We start from the raw sequence: 18,081 nt of genomic DNA on the forward strand, positions 1-18,081 counted from the left end.
AATAACAAAAAAGCTATTATGACGTTTTGAAGCGTCGTTGAATGCCTGTGTGACGTCATATTACCGTTGGCTGCCACATTTAGCGGCGTTTTTATAAACGCTGCCTATACTAATTTTACGACGTTTTTAAAGCGTCATAAACTTATAGCGATGGCCGCGTCCTCGACGTTTGGTGGTAAGCGTCACTAAAGGAATTAGCGGCGTTTTTTATACATATAGCGGCGTTTTTAAAACGGCCGCTAAAAGTCATTTTTCCAGTAGTGACTTCAAATCCAACCCAAACCCAACCCATATTTCATAAAAAGTCAAAAAATGCACTTATTTAGATCATCCCAAACAACCCCTTAGTAACACCACTGAACTTCTAAAATTTTGTGGAGTAAATGTAAATTTTATCCAAAAATTTTAAGATTTTGCAAATTGACCCATTGAACTTAGAAATAAGAAACTAAAAGTTTGTAATTTTACAAATTGAACCTAGTAAAGTTAAACAATAAAATCAAACTTCTCCTAATTGACTTGAAAATTACATTGTTGATGTGCTCTCAAACAAGAAGTTTTCCAAATTAAATGATACTGACCTTGCAAAAAAGTTAATAGAGACAAAAAAAAAAAAAAAAAAGAGAGAGAGATTAACTGTGAAAAAATCTTTCTCTGTGATCAAATTCATAAATAATTGAATATTGTAGTTGTCCCGAGGGTACCCGAGCGCGCCTGATAGTTCAGACTCTCGATCTCAAATCTGATTTCACTAGTGCAATGTTAAATAGAAAATGATGAATCTATAAAAAATCTATTAATTGCAAAATATGCCATAAATAGATCACCAGATCTCAGAATCACCACCTAATCTTTTGGAAAAACTAGGAAGCCCTTTGACTCTTGCCAAAGGCCACTATCCGTCACAACTAGAAATGTCTTCGTTTGGGAACCAAGGTATGAAGGAGGAAGGGCATGAATTGAGCATACTCGCTCACTCGATCAAAGGATCAGCCTCTACTAAACCATGGCATGAGTTTTGTAAACAATATATGCTCATGTTCTGATTATTATTAATGCTAAGGTTTACTATGTGAAGTAATTAAGTATAGATTGTGTCATTCATTTTGGTATGCTTTGATTTCATGCATTTTGAAAGACCGTTTAGATAAATGTACAACTCAAAGCGAACAAAGCTCACATGCATAAGAATCAACATCATTCCAATTTAAGCAACACAACCTCTATCCACTGGCAATCATAGATTTATATCAATTAAATAAGTAGCCGCATGGTATAATGCCGGACATAGCAGGAATAACATACACAACCAAGGTGCTAAAACTGGAAACGTTCACTTCGTACTCATCCATGACAAGCTAAAAGAATACGTTAGAAACATATGTGTGATCCTATATGCAAGTAGCTAATGCAACACAGACAAAGATGCCACTAAAGATCCGGCTACTGAGATGTGACATCTAAATTATCTCATGGCATGAGGTAGTGCACAGAATCACGTTTCAAATGATAAATCCCATAAATGCAAATGAAGCGAATCTGAATGCATGATAAATGGATGCAAAGCATGAATATGACAAATAAAAACATGATCCTATACATAGATATGGAAAGCAGGAAAATAAAAGGGATAGAAAGAAATGGGGGTTGGAAGTTATTACAACAATGAATTAATAGAAAGATATGGGGTTAAAAATTATTACAACAATGAATTGAATAGAAAGACGTGTGGTTACAACAATGAATCAATTCAGCCAAATAGAAACTGAATCTAACAAATTATGAGAAAATATAAAACAAAGCTTAAATAATAACTGCAAATGCCTAGGAGATCACCCACCGGAAATTGCCCTATTTTGCTTGGAAAAATCATTTGGCCAGCCAAATAAATGATCTAGCCGAATGAAAAAGCTAATGGCCATATAGTTTATCTGGACGGCCATACATAAAATCTGGAAGAACTCTGTTTTTGAGCAGCATAACCAAAACAGAACAAACAACACATTTTCCAATGGATGTTCTCCTTGCTACCCATTTTTATCACTAAGATGTTTCAAGGAAGAGGTAGAGAGCCTTCACCCATCATTCAACAACACAAGAAGCTATGTACAACATGATATTTACAACAATTATCAAATGAAAAGGTGAACAAGCATAGAAATTGGAGTTAGAAGAAATCAAAACCATTAAATAAATGGAAACCTACATTCATCTCTTTGTGAATATGGGTAAATTAATACCTAAATCTATACTATTAATTAGAGAAAGTAGATTGCCACCATTTCTTGGTGAAAGTCTTTCTTTGAAAGTAAGAGACTTATCAAAGATTATTGAAGACTCCTCTTCCTACTCATGGAATAGGGATGTCACATCCTTTTCCATGCTCAAAAGTAATTGAGAACAGAGTTTTCAACATTTTTTACAAGGGATCTCTTACTTGGCTTCTAAGAAAATGTAAGCAAAATGAAGAAAACTACATGGCATAATCAAACTTGTGGATAGGTGACTAATTCCTAACTCCCTCCACACCCATAAGGTTCTAATTCACACATCCACATACAACAACAGCAAATCATAGCACTAAAAAGCAAGAAATAAGTGTAAGGGTGTAAAAAAGTAAAGAACTCAATCAACTCAATGGATGGGTAGCTATATCCTAGTTCCCCCCATATCCATGAGGATCTAACATATGATTAGAATACAATAATAATGAAGCACAAGGCTTGATAATGAAGAGAAAGAGAGAGAGAGAGAGAGAGAGAGAGAGAGAGAGAGAGAGAGAGAAAGAGAGAGAGAGAGAGAGAGAGAGAGTGAGTGAGTAAGTGAGTAAGTGAGAGAGAGTGTAAAATTTCACTTCTTAAAGAGAGAATGAGATTCCTTATTGTCAAACTCTACTCTAGCACCTTCAAAGTTCTTGAGTGTGTCCTAGAATTCTCAGCCAAGAGCTTTAACCCAAGGTTTTCATAGTGTTTAGGTGATGTAAGCAAGAAGAAAAGAGGTTGAAGATGAAATAAGAGGATATGGCTCTTCAACAAGTCTCTCGATCTTTGGAAATTTTGTAACCCTTGAAAATGAATAAAAAATGTGTTTATATAGACTTTTGGTCGAAAATATCTAAGATATTTGTGTAAAACTTGTAGAAAAAGTTGAATTTTTTGAAAATACTTTGTACCCGGGCAATTAATCTGACCGTACAATTATTCATCTGGCCATCCACATTTTTCATCCTACCATAAGTTGTTATACGGCCAGTGAGAAAAATATACCGTTAGATCAATAGTGTATGGCTAGCATAACTTGAAAGGAAAAACATGTATTTTCAGATAATTTCACCCCTTCCATTCACTCCCACTCTATCCTTTGCTTGGTCTACTGAAAAGAAAATATTTAGAGTTCGAAAACGTGAGTGTTGGAACATTGTAGAAATGTTTGGAGCCACGCAACCAAAACATTTTGAAAAAGGGTTTTAAGAGGGTAAAAAATAGCTTGGGCAAAACAGATATTAGGTTGGGATTAAAGTTGGAGTTTTGGCTTTCTTATTGAGGAATTCAAAAGATTGCACATTGTGACTTTCATCATCGAGTGTTTGGAAACGCGAGCGTTGGAACATTATAGAAATGTTTGGAACCACGCAACCAAAACATTTTGAAGAAGGGTTTTAAGAGGGTAAAAAATAGCTTGGCCAAAACATATATTAGGCTGGGATTAAAGTTGGAGTTTTGGCTTTCCTGTTGAGGAATTCAAAAGATTGCACATTGCGACTTTCATCATCAGTTGTTCGGAATAAAGCACCCAAATCTTAAGGCCGGTCAAAAGAGGGTGTCTACAAATATGTATAAAAATGGTGATCAATTTCAGAAAATGAAAATTCATCATAGACAATTGTAGAAGTGTGAAAAATTGCTTGTTTTTTTTTTTAATTAAATAATATTAATGTCCTAATATTTTGTTTTACTTGTAATTTGATTAGTTTGAATTTCTTTTGTCAACTTAATTGGGAATATGTGAAATTTATGAAGTATCATGTGAATGTTAATGTTAATAAGTTGTGTAGAACTAAGATTATGACATGAAATCATTGATGACAATTGTAGCTTGCTTTTCATACTTCTTTTGGATACGACTAGCCTTATAGTTCGGACTCTCGTAGTTCTGAATCTGATTTCACAAGTGCAATGTGAAACAGTGAAAACACAAAAAGAGTCCAAATCCGACAATTCTTTTGAAAAATCGATTTGAATCAAAAATGCCAAAAATGGGCTGCATTGTCAGATTTTAGAGTTGCCACCTAAATATTTTTAAGAAATCTAGAAAACCCGAGACTCGTGCCAAAGGCCACTTATCTATCATCACTAAAGTGTCTCAGCACGGGAACTTAGGCACAAGAGGGGAAGGTCATGAATTGAGCACCCCATTCGCCCGATCAAAGATCAACCTCTAGTAATCATGATGTGATTCTTATTTATATTATATGCTCTTATTCTGATTTATCAGACTAACATTACTATGTGTTGCACACAAGTATAAACCAATTTGCAAAAGTTGGAATGCTTTGATTTCGTGTTTGTTTGAAAATTATTTTTGATACTCGTCACTTAAAAAAAAGAAGCGAGCTTGTATGTACATTGATCAACTTGTCCCAATTTTAGCAATTAGCCTTCATCCACAGGCATTCAAACAGGTATATCATTTAAGCAAGTAGCCTCATGGAAAGTATGCTTGATATGGTAACACAAACATACTATGTGATATGCTAAAACAATAAGTGCTCACTTAGTATTCCAAGGCAAGCCAAATAGAGAAAAATGATTAGAAGACATGCATGTCCCTAAACCATACAACGTGACTAATGCAACGCACACATTTATGCCACTTTTATTGGCTCGACTATGAGCATGGTATATGATCCAATTCCAAGACATGTGATAAATCACGTATTCAAACAATGAAAGTGAGCTGAACCTAAATGCATGTGAGACGAGTGTATGGGAACATGAGAAATGCTAAGAAACATGATGCTCTACACTACCATTATAAGCGGGTAAATAAAAGGGAGAAAGAAATGGGGGTTGGAAGACATACAGACTTATTACAATTTTGCCCTCATGCAAGAGGGTTTGAATGAATGTCCAAGTGTTCGAATTAAACTAACAATTACAAAACCAAATGAATGAATAAACAACTAATTAGCTAAGCTATTACAATGAAGACTAATAATAAGAAATAAGCTAACTACCTAATATATTACAACAAGGATGAACAATAAAACTAACTACCTAAGTTACTTAACAATAAACATTCATAATAATTACAATAATGCCAATTATATTTAATTACAACGATAATGAGAGCATTAATTTACAACATTTGATAGAACCAAGAAGTACAAGGATGGCATGCACGTGACGGTTTTCAGAAGCAACTCTGTCTGCCTTTCTTGGAATTTGCCCTATTTCACCTTTAGCCACTGCCCTTTGTTTCTGCAAAATACTCTATTTACCAAACATTGGGGCCCGACCAGCCCTCAATGAAGCCCGGCCGGGCCCAAATAGGGTCGGTCGTGCCCTAATTTTATGCAAAGCTCCGTTTTTGTGCTCTAAGGTGAAAACAGTGCAGACAGAATTTTATGAGCTCTGATTGTCCCTCTTTCACTTCTCTGCCATGGAAAGCCTCAAGAGAAAGATGAAGTCGTTTTCAAAACCATCAATGAGCAAGTTGCTTGCTTGATGATTTCGGCCACGATTTGGAAAAAAAATCAATGAATGTAATGAATCAACACCAACCCCTCCCCTTTATCATGGAGTGAGCTCAAAGGGGGAAGTAAAGACGCTTCAAGGGTCGTCAAAACACCATGAATTGACATGTGATGACTCTTAAAACAATAGACTCGGTGTAACATCCGGCCGAGCCCAAGCAACCTTATTCATTTTCTTTACGTAGGTTGATCCAATTTTAAGCCAATTTTATTAGTCTTGTCCATTCTTTAATCCATTTGTCCAAGGTGATGGTTAAGTCCGCTAAACGAAAAGAACGCCAAGCGAGAGGTACTCCTAAATATAAAGGAGAGACCATGCCTTTGACGATGAACCTCTGTAGAGATTAAGCCATTGAGCATAGGTCTCTAGCTCATATTTTGAATAACCATCAACCAATTGAAATAACTCTCAAACAAGAAGAAAAGAAGAAAGGAGAGAGATTGCAGACATGATTACGAGATTGATTCTTAATTAATCGTAGAAAAGCTACCGAAACATGCATAACACAACATAACAAGCTAGATGTGAAGACTTACAATGCAACAAGTTTTGATATCCAAGAATATACTAATTAGATAAATTGCAACAACCCTAAAACAACCCCTAATATGCTAAAAACCAAAAATCATGTTGGAGAGCATGAAAAAGGTAGGAAAGAATAAGGCGAGGCAAAGCAAAGCTAGTGAACAAAAAGCAAGGAGAGGTGGCTAACCTCTCCATTTTTGAGACTTCAAACCATATTTTTTTAACATTTTCCAAGCTCTAAAAATCAATTTAAAAGGCAAACAAGAGAGTGTAAAAACAAAGGCTTGAGCTATGAAACAAGGTGCAAGAGAAGGTGTTAACCTTCTCTACCCTTTGGTGGCTATCCAATCCAAGTTTAAATACTTGAAATGGATTCAAAACAGCACAAAAACACAAGAAGTAGCTAACAAGAGATAGAAAAAATAAGTAAAAGAGAAGGTGGTAAGCTTATACCTCTTAAGGAAGTAAGCTCTTGTTGGTAACACAAACTTGGTTCAAGCACACTCTCAAGCTTGAATTGTGATGCCCAAGCCCCAACCAAAGTTCTATGGTTATGATCTAAGGTGTTGTATGGATATTGATCAAGAGTAATAGGTTGGGTCAAAGGTGACTCGTATAGGAAGAAAGAGCCCTCTCTTGTGTGTATATGTTCTTTTGAAAATTTTCAGCCCTCAAAACAGAGGTATAACCTCGTTTTTATAGAATTTGAGCAAAACAAGTCGAAAATATCTTCAAAAAAAGATAGTTGGCGGGCTCTCGCCCAAAACAGTGTGTATCGCCAGCGAAGCATAGCCGGGTCCAAATAGCCACGGCCAGCTCCCAATGGGGCACGACTGGGCCCTAATGTGCTGTCCCATTCCCCTGTTTCAAACTCAGTATAAGGTGGCACAATGGTAAAAAATGAACCACTGAGGTAAGAATAAGACAAGTAGGAAGGTTTTGGGATTAGAGCTTGAATCTAAATTTCTTCCTTGAGAATTCAAAAGATTGCACAGTGTAACTTTCATTATCGGGTGTTTAGAATAAAGCGCCCAAGTCTTAAAGGCAGTAAAAAATGGAGTGTTTACAACAATTTGTTGAATGACCCCATCAAATGGTATTCCTGGCTACACTACTGCCAACATGACCATTTACTCATTTTAATCAAAATGACAACCAAAGCCATTGGCCTAGTGGTTGTATAACACCACTTTCTGATGTGAGATTATGAGTTTAAATCCTATGGAGAGAAGAAGTTTGATACTCTTTGTATCGCCCTATTTCCTTACTAACAAGTAACAAACTAACTCTACTAATGTATACCTGTAGACACCCATGTTGACTACCATTAAGACTTGGGCACTTCTTTGAAACTTCCCGATAATGAAAACAAATATGTATGGCTTCGATGTCTATAGTATAACCATGGATGAAGATTTTTTAGACCCTTAAAACCTTATACCTATTTTGGCCAAAAATGATTTTTTAGACCCGTAAAACCATTTTCAAAATGATTTTTGAGATGTTGATTCCAAACATTCGGCAATGTTCAAGCTCCTAGCTTTATAAAATCTTATATCTTCCAAAACATGAGCAAGAACAAAATAAAAAAGAGTAGAAAGAGGGAGCATCTTCTAGAAACTCACAAAGCTGAACAAAACAATTACTCATTTTCTTTCCCACGGCCGCAGCTTAAAGCCACGTTCGTGGAAAAGTTATCCAGCTACAAGAAAGTTGTCTAGTTGTACAATATTGGTGACACACAAAACGGTTTCTAGAAGATGGTCCCCCAAGCATCTTAAAAGATGCCTTCTCTGTAATTCTCGAGAAATTGCCCCCCATGGCACCTTCCTAAGCCTATTGCTCTATGAATACCCCCCTTCCCAATTCAAGGGAGAGGCTTTTTTTTTTTAGGCTTAGACTCTTGGACTCTTACTTAGTTCTCTTTCTCTCTTGTATAGATACACACCTAAACATATATCTTAAATCTCTCATCCATGGCTTCAATTATAGAGATTTAGATGCAATCTCAAAGCCATGAGAGGAGCTTGAAGGAGGGAATTGAAATCAATTAAGCCCTTTCTCCATTGTTAGAGGTATTCTCAACACTTTCTTTCATTTTTCTCTCTCATTTTCTTTTATTTTCCTTTCCTTTCTCTCTCTCCAAAAACATCATTTATTTGTTGAGATTATAGTGTTTTGAATGTGAATTGAGCATAAAGATAGAAGAAAGACTTGCTACCTCTCCATGGGTTTCAAATAGTAATGTAATTCTCTACTTTCTGGCACTTTTTGTTTCATCTTCTCGCTTTCCAAACACTATATATTACTGTAAAATCTTGCTTTCTTAATTGATTAGATGGCTTTGTGGATTCTAGACCAATCCATTCAATTTTGCATTGATTGCTTCATTTTCCTTCACCTTTCGCGCATTTTCTTTCTTATTTTCTCACTTTCCAAACACTAGCTATTGATGTGTTTTCTTGCTTTCTTAGTGGAGTAATAGGATTGTGTAGTGGTTAATTAGCTAGTTCTTTGATTAATGGTTTGATTTCATTACTTTATTGCATTTTCTTTTCACTCTCTCTCTTATTTTCCTAGAAGCCAAACATGTGCTTCTTCTTTGAAAAGGGATAAAGCTATTCTCTCAATCCATTTGAACATGGATTTAGGCATTTATATATATTTTCCATGATGTAGAGAATGAGCTTTCTCTTATTTTCATTGAGTTTCATTGTTTTAATTCCATAGTTATAGTTGTAGATTGCTTCTCTTTTCTTTTCTAGCACTTTCCTTCAATTTCTTGTCATTTTCTTGGACGTCAAACATGGCTTCCTCTTAGAAATTGATTGTAATCTACTATCTCCATCTACTTTGACATGGATTAGAGCATTAATATGCTCATTTCCATGAGTAAAAGGTGTAGATTCTTTCATGTTTCTTTGTTTTTCATTCGTTAACTTTAGTTTTGTGCTTTGTTTAGCTTCCACGATTATCATGTGATTGATGGAAAGGGTGCATTCTCTCATGTTCATTGCTATGATGAAGGGAGTGAACCCATTCCATTATTCTTATCACTTGATGATTAAAGGAACTCATCCTCTCATGATTATTCTCATGATGATGAGGGTGAGTTCATTCTTTATCTCTTGGTTATTCATGCTTGATTCTGCCTTCTCTTATCTTTACTCTCATGGTTATGAGAAGAGAACTCATCTTTGTAGTTGAGAGCTTGTATGATCATGACGAATTCCATTCTTTCATCATTCATTTCTTAATAAGAGAATGAATTTGTTCCTTGATTACTTCCATTTTTACTTAATGTTTGGAGGGAGTTTATGCTTCTTATATCCATTGTCATGATTGAGAAGTTGAGCTCATCTCATTTGTTTATCTCTTTTACTTTGCTTGGAGAAGTTTATTCTCTCATGTTAGCTTTTATGATGAAGAGAGTAGACTCACCCCTTTCTTTATTTTCTAGCTTCTACTTATTTTAGTGGTAGCTTCTTTAAATTGGTAAATAGGTAGCTTCCTATATTTTTATGATTCTTAGCTTCTATTCGTCTTGATTATTGCTTCATTGATAGTTTTCATTAAAATTCTTCTTTCATAGAGCTTCCATTTATTTTAGTTATTACTTCTTTTCTTTGATAGTTTTGTTAGAATAGCTTCTTCTTTCATAGCTTTGATTCATATGTTTCTCTTTATCTTTTTCTTTACTTATGTATACCTCTCTCTCTCTCTCCCTCTCCCTCTTCCTCTCCCTTTTAGTTACTTTAAGCTTTCCATATTACTCTTAGCATCATGTTTTCTTTATCATCATTATTCATGCCCTGCAACCATTTTTTATGCATATTGAGCTCAATTCATTGTAATTTATGATTTTAGTTACTTTTATGTGGTTTGTCCACACTCCCGTGCTTGAGATGGTTCACATGACATATAGTAGCAAACAAGCTCACTAGGTTCATTTTTATGCATGTCATTGCATTAGTACTTTGTATATAAGATCATGCAATTTGTTAATCCTTTTGCGCTTGGCTTGGTGCGAATAAGTACTAGGTGAGTTTCTTTTGTCTTTGCATATTGTGTGTATATTTTTCTTTACTATGTCTAGCATGTGTAGACATCCCATTTTGACTGATCCTAAGACTTTGGGCTCTTGTAAGCCTCCCGATTGTAATAATTTGTCTAGGTGACCACTTAAGCGGTCAATCGGTCGCTTGAGCGAAGATGTGAGGCTTCTAGTATCTTGCCAGTTTGTAGGCGAGACCGCTCGAGCGGTAAAGTGGTCGCTTGAGCGTAGAAATAAGATCCATAGTATTTTCACTGTAGCTCTGTAAAACTTCTGAACCATGCATTTATTGCTTGAGCATTGGAAAGTTCGCTCGAGCGATCTCTTTATATTTTGCACTTCGCTCGAGTGATGAAAAGTTTGCTCAAGTGGTCTATTTAGGACAGCACACTTAAAAGTCAATCCAAACACCTTTTCTCTCACTGTTTCCATAACTCCTCCCTCTCTCTCTCTCTCTCTCTCTCTCTCTCTTTCACACACACACACACACACACACACACACACACACCCATTTCCGAAACCCTAGTCCCTAAACACTTGATTTTCCTTGATTTCTACCAAGATCCACCTTAGATCTTCGAAGAGGATTGAAGAACAAGCCTAGATCAAAAGTCCTACCTATTGTTTTCTTATTTCTTGAAGTTTAAAGTAGGGTATTCATCTTTTGCCTTTGATGTTGAGGTAGGGGTACTTTTAACTCATTATATCTTTGATTTGGGATAAATATGTGGTATTTTCATTGTATCTATATAGATATATAGTAGTGTGAAGAGTGATGTGTTCTTTAATGGGTTTGATCAAAAAGGGTCATCTCTTATGAAATACTTAAAGAGTTTATGTTTTGTGTTGATGATAATGTTATGGGTGATAAGAATTGACCTTTAAAAGCTTGGAAAGGGGAAAAATCCAATTTTCTTGAAAACCTTAGCTTTCAATTGCTAAATATAAAGGGAATTGTTTCAATTGACCTTCCAATCATGAAATTGAATGTATTGACTTGATTATTAAGTGGAGATTATAAAATATTGGGAACTTTTCTCACAAAATCTTGAGATGATGATGGGTATAACTTGAGAAATTACCTTAATTGGAAATGTTAAATTGTTGGATTGTTGTGAATTGAAAACGACCTTAGGAAAATTGAGATTTATAAACTCATGCATTATATGCATTCATTAATGATACTTGTGGCTTGGAATTGTTGATGTTTGGAATATATGGAGGGGGATATATAGCGTATAAGTCCGGGTTATGAGTTGGGTCATGGTTTGTGTTGTGTTATTTATATTAGTACGTACGTGGGGAGTCGAGGTGCTCAATTGCCCTGTTTTGTGCATATCGCCGAATGAATGTGGCAAAGGTTTTAGGGTGTCCACGAGCCTGCCATTTTTAGAGTCGGTGAATGTGGAAAACATGATTTTGGGTGTCCACGAGCCTACCGTTTTTGGAGTCAGCAAATGTGGAGGGATGAGGTCTTGGGTGCCTAATGTCTTGCCATTTCTAAAGTCGACAATGTGGGATTGTACTTCTATATACTTATTTGTATATATATATTTTTGTACTTACAGTTTATGGCTCTTGTATCTGAACGTCATAGCGTATTTATTCCCCATGATTTTGAAAAGAAATAAATTTGTTAGGAACATTGTTTAAATTGATCTCTGTGGTTTTACAAAGGAACGAACATGGGTTTTCTCATTCATTGCACTACATGATCATATGTATCTCAATTAATTATATAATTTGTTAATCTATTTCCTACTAGGCAATTGCTCACCCCAAAACTAACAACCTTTTAGGAGATGTTGTGGATTGAGTAGTAGTTGTGGATTGAGTAGTAATGTGGATGGGAGTGTAGATGCTCCTTTTTATGTCATGTGATGAAGCCTTAGGCTACTTTTGTGTGGAGTTAGAGCTCCATCTTTTGTGTACTCAAGGAAAATCCTTGAAAAGATGTAAGCACTTAGGGTATTTTGTTATATCCTCTCTTATGCTTTGAACTATTGATTATTTTGATAATGTGTTTAAAGAATGATGTAACCATATGAATAGTTTAAGGGAGAAAAGATGACTTTGTCATGCTTTACAGGTTATTTAATGCTTTGAATTATCGCAATTGGTCATGATACTCTTGTGTTAGCATTATGAATGGTGGTGAAATATTGGGGCATTACACCGATGATGAAATGGTAATATCTCCACCATTGAAATGCTGGAAATTGCTTAAAGTTGTTATTACACCCTGTTTCAGCAAATGTAGACGCCCCATTTTTGACTGCCCTCACGATTTGGGCATCACCACTTGCGCACCCAATGATGAATTTGTATATGCTTGTCAAAGTACTCGAAATCCTCAGCAGAATGCCACATCTTTGAGCCTTCAAACCCTATACATCTTTTGCCTTGTTTTTGGACCAAAACCATGGTTTTTCAAGCTTAAAAAACCTTAGGACCTACCAGCCACCACTGTTGGTTACCGGCCATAAATGTGGGCTACCGGCCACTTATGTGTTTTGGTAGATATTTTGACCAGCTATGCCAGCTGTTTGAACAGATGCACGCACTTGCCTATATGTGTATGTACTGATATTTCTGAGGGAGTTTCAATGTTTTCTATATATGAGAGACATTCCCTTCCATTTTAGGAGGTTGAACATTTTAGAGCAAAATTCTCTCTCTCTCTTGCAAATTCTTAAACTTTTGCCTATACACTCTAAACCAAACCTTGTGGTCTTTGAGCTGAGGTACTTTTAAGCTTACTTTGAGCTCTTGAGGGTGTGCAAGTGTTGGTTTAACACCTAGAAAGGGTTCTCCTTTTCAAGAGGTATAAGTGTAGACACCTCATTTTCGACCATCCTCAAGACTTGAACATCACCGTTTGAACACTCGGTGACCATCCATGTTTGTGTTCGTCTTGAGTTCCCGGAGGTCTCGGCTTGCGCGCCTTGCCTCAGGATCTCTCGACTCGACTGTTTAGTGTCTGGTTTTGCACCAAACACTTGTGTTTTGCCTTGGAGGGGCAGGGAATGCCCTGTGAGGCATCCCCACACATCACCGGCCATGGCCAGAGGCCACTGGCTGGTGTTTTGTTGCCATCGGCAATGTGTATTGCCGGTCAGCACTCTTTGTTGCCGGTCGGCAGTCCATTTTGTCAAAATGGAAATTTTGGGCAGTTGACTACTGTTCATCTGCTTTTGTAGATATTTTAATACAGCTGTATGGCATTTTGTTCCCCTCCATACACGTGTATGGAGGGATGGCCTTCTTGTTAGCTTACCTTGTAAGCTTTACAAGATTGGCTTCTCTATAAGAGGAGCCCTCCTCTCTTGGTCTTAGGGTTGGACAAAAAGGTTAGAAAAGATACAGAGGAGAGCTCTGGATTAGGGTTAGGGTTTGTGTCTCACCTATCTCCATTTCTCTCTTTCCTTTTACCTTTGCGTGTGTATAAGTGCATTTGTGTCTTACTATTGCACACAAACACATAGTGTTACACCTTCCCTTGGCTACTGAGGTTCTAATAGGTTGTTCTTGAGGTTCTTGGGTGATTTTGAGCTTGGAGGAGCAGCTGGTCCACCATTGTTGAAGAGGTCTTCAAGGGTAACAATCTTCCCCCTTTTTACCCCTTTCTTGCATTGTATTTTTGCATATCTTAGAACTATTTTTGAGCTTAGTGTATAATATAAAAAAGTTCTGTTTTTGGGCCCTCTAAATAGTTTGTTTAGAGTGTTTTGTGGTTTGGAGGTGTTTGACCCCTCTTAGGCCTTGAGAGGCCCCATTTTGTGCTATTTTGAGTGAGCTCCGGGACCTTGGTGTTTGGTCCTCCTCACCACTGAAATCTTGAGGGATTTCAGAGGTGGGGATGGTGCCTTGAGGTCCTAGGGAGGAGAGGGCCACCCCCTCTCCTTGTTGTCCTTGAAATGGGCCATTTTTGCCTCTTGAGGGAGCACCTAGCTAAGCATCATGTTTACCATGCCTTAGCTGATTTTTGCGCCTATTATGTCATAATATGCTTCTGTTTTTAATTGGTTTTGGTACACCATGCATGCTTAGCATACCTACCTTGTAATGCCATGTGTAGGCCTTAATATGCCCTAGGTTGTAAGCCCTTGTTCTAGCATATTTTAGGCCTAGCTTTGTGAAGCTTTAGTGCATGTTTTTGTATGATTTAGCTCTGTTTTAAATTGCTTGAGTCATATTTGCTATGTATTGCATAGCTCCTTTGCATTTTTTGTTTGTTAGCCTTAAGTTTTGGACCATGTTGCATGCTTAGCCTATCTTGTTTGCTTGGTTTGGCACCATCTTAACATGATTCCAGAGCTTACATTGCATGTCATTAGTCCATGCTTAGCCTCTTTTCAATGTGCTTGAAAGTTGCCTTTGTTTGCTTAAGTATAGGCCCATTAACAAGTGCATGTGTGCAAGTGTGTTTGGTCCCATTTCTTAAGTTTTTGGCCATTGTTTTTGGGCCTAGTTAGGGTTGCCTAACTTAGTCTAAGGCCACTCTTATATGTTGTAGCATGCTTACCTTGCATGTTGTAATACATTTGGCCCCTTTGGTATGTTGTTACATTCTATGGTGGTATTACATTTAGCATGTATTCCTTGCCAAGTTGTCTAACTTGTTGTATGCCTCACATGTGTGTGTAACAAGCCCGCGGGGGACCTCGCTACAGCTCGGACTCGACTTTTGCAGTCACGGTTCTAAATCTGAACCAAAGAGTCCAAATCCGGCAAATCGTTTTTAAGAAAACAGATTTTTGAAAGAAGTGCCAAACATGGACTGCTTTGCCAGATACAGAGTCGCCACCTAAATATTTTATTTTGGGAAATTTAGGAAACCCTGACTCGGTGCCAAAAGGCCACGTGTCCGTCATCACCAAAGTTGCCTCGGTTCGGGAACTTGGGTACGATTGGGGAAGGTCACTTCGTGAGCACCCCCGCTCGCCCGGTCATAGACCGGCCTCTACTAACCATGATATCAATTTTTGAAAACATTGTGAGTTCTTATTCCGGTTATTAGCCTAGATTACTATGTGATGCTCACAGCATATAAATATAGACTGGATCGCCCGAATTGGAACAAAACATTTCATGCTTGTTTATTTGAAAATGGTTTGATGATGCTACTCGCAAGTAGGCTAAGACGTGGATTTGCCACCCTCAGGTGGGCTTAGAAAACATGATTTTGCCACTATCTAGTGGGCTTAAAACACACATTTAATGAATTATTCCAATTCAAATAACCCAACCTTCACCCACAGGCATTCAGGCAGTTATATCACATTAGCAATTAGCCTCATGGTAAGCATGCTATTCATGGCAGTCACTCACACGCATGCAAGGATGCTAAAGCATAAAACTTACCGAGTACTCCAAGCAAAAAAAAAGGAAGTTAATTAGAAATCATGCATGATCCTAAGTATACAAACATGCCTAATGCAACACATGCAAAATGCAACTATAGCAGGCTCGGCTATTCTAAGATGGTATATGAAATGCTACAACTATCATGTATTCAATTTAGAATTGAAAGCACAATGCAGTTAGTATGATGTGCCGAGTCCGGTGCATGCAATACAGATGGATGATGCAAACATGCTGTCATACTGTATGCTAATTTAAATATGCCCTAATCTAACCATCATAAGCGGATAAATAAAAGGGAGAAAGACGTGGGGTTGGAAGACATACATCACACTCACCCACACTTATTACGGTTGTGCCCTCACTCGGAGGGTCCGAATAAACATACAGTCCAAATATTACAGTCCCCAAATAAAAGAATATTACAGTCCAAAAATATTACAAAATTCTAATTAATAAATTAACTAGAAAGCAAATAAACTGGCGTGCAAGCCAGGGACTGCCTTGCTTCTGATGGATGATGCATGTCCGGATTGTCTTGCGCGGAAATCCACCGGAATGCCCCAATTAGCCTCTGTTTACACCTGTTATTCTTGAAAAGTGTGCCAAGTCCCGGAAAGTTGCTGATTCCTGGTTTTGCTGCAACAGAGAGCAGGAAAGGGGCATAGCAATGTATTTGCACAAATATATGCATGCCTCGATCCTCGTGCCACCAATCACGCATACCGAGGCATGATGACCGAGGAGTCGAAATGCACAACTCAATATAGGATGAATGCACATGAGACTACAGCTAAAACCTAACTCCATCATGGATAATCCGGAGTGTCGGTGACTGGGGAATTGAGACACATTCCGTCACTCGGAGTACGAAATGTACCTCGATTCCCGTGCCCGGACTAACTCCTATTCCGGACACGATGCAATATGCATGATATGCATGAAATGTAACTAAGATGCGATCCTAACATACACAGTGCTAAAAAATGAGGTGCCTCGAAATGCGTGCACACAGGCACGCAAACCGAGGTAATGGCAGATACAATGAAAATAAGATGCCTCGAAGTACGTGCACACGGGCACGTAAACCGAGGCGATGACAGATATGGTGAAAATGAGATGCCTCGAAGTGCGTGCACACGGGCACGCGAACCGAGGCAACGATAAAATGTAATGAAAATGAGATGCCTCGAAATGCGTGCACGCGGGCACGCAAACCGAGGCGATGACAGAATGATGAAAATGAGGTGCCTCGAAGTACGTGCACACGGGCACGCAAACCGAGGCGATGATAGATGCAATGAAAATGAGATGCCTTGAAATGCGTGCACGCGGGCACGCAAACCGAGGCGATGACAGAATGATGAAAATGAGGTGCCTCGAAGTACGTGCACACGGGCACGCAAACCGAGGCGATGACAAAATGCAATGAAATGGCATGGAAATGACAAGTGGGCTTATACCAACATGAAGTGGGCCTCAGCCACACTCACATCGGATGCCGATGGCAGAAAATGAAGTGCCTCGAAATGCGTGCACGCGGGCGCGCAAACCGAGACAGTGATAAAATGACATGGAAATGACAAATGGGCTTACACCAACATGAGTGAGCCTCAGCCACACTCACATCGGATGCCGATGGCAGAAAATGAAGTGCCTCGAAATGCGTGCACGCGGGCACGCAAACCGAGACAGCGCATACGCAATGCAAATGACATGGAAAATGACAAGTGGGCTTATACCAACATGAGAGAGCCTCAGCCACACTCACATAAGATGCCGGCGGATAAAAAAAAGGTGCCTCGAAGTGCGCGCACACGGGCACGCAAACCGAGGCGATGCAAAAATGTGATGAAATATGACAAAAATGATATGCAAGCCTACTAATGGAATTTCAGCACTAAAATATGGGGGAAAACAGCCCCGAAATGAAGCGAAATGACATGAAATGCAAGGAAATGTCCCGAAATGCAACATTAGGCACCCGAAATGGCCTATAGCTATGCCAAACATACACAATATGGACATGCGATGCAAAGACAGAAGCTAGACAGTCCCAAAAGATGCACTTTCGTAGTTATGAACATGGCCAAACAGCAAGCACAGGTAAGGGAAGCATAGCATGCAAGAATGGGGGCCAAAAGAGGGGTAAAGAAGCAAGTGGTATAAGCAAAACTCAAACTGAAAAATTTCCTTCTACAACACTGAAGATGGACCAAAAATATGAACATTTACAGTATATGGCAGCCTCAAAATCAGTATACAAACATGCTAAAAATATGATGCAAAATAAGGCTCAAAAGGTGCTAAAACATGAAGTGTATAAAATAATCACCAAACAGAAAAAAAGTGTGAATGAAACATGAAGTATAGGCCAAAATA

This window comes from Camellia sinensis, chromosome 3, assembly GCF_055761805.1.
Source record: "Camellia sinensis isolate YWXY chromosome 3, ASM5576180v1, whole genome shotgun sequence".
In the NCBI taxonomy this organism is placed as follows: Eukaryota; Viridiplantae; Streptophyta; class Magnoliopsida; order Ericales; family Theaceae; genus Camellia; species Camellia sinensis.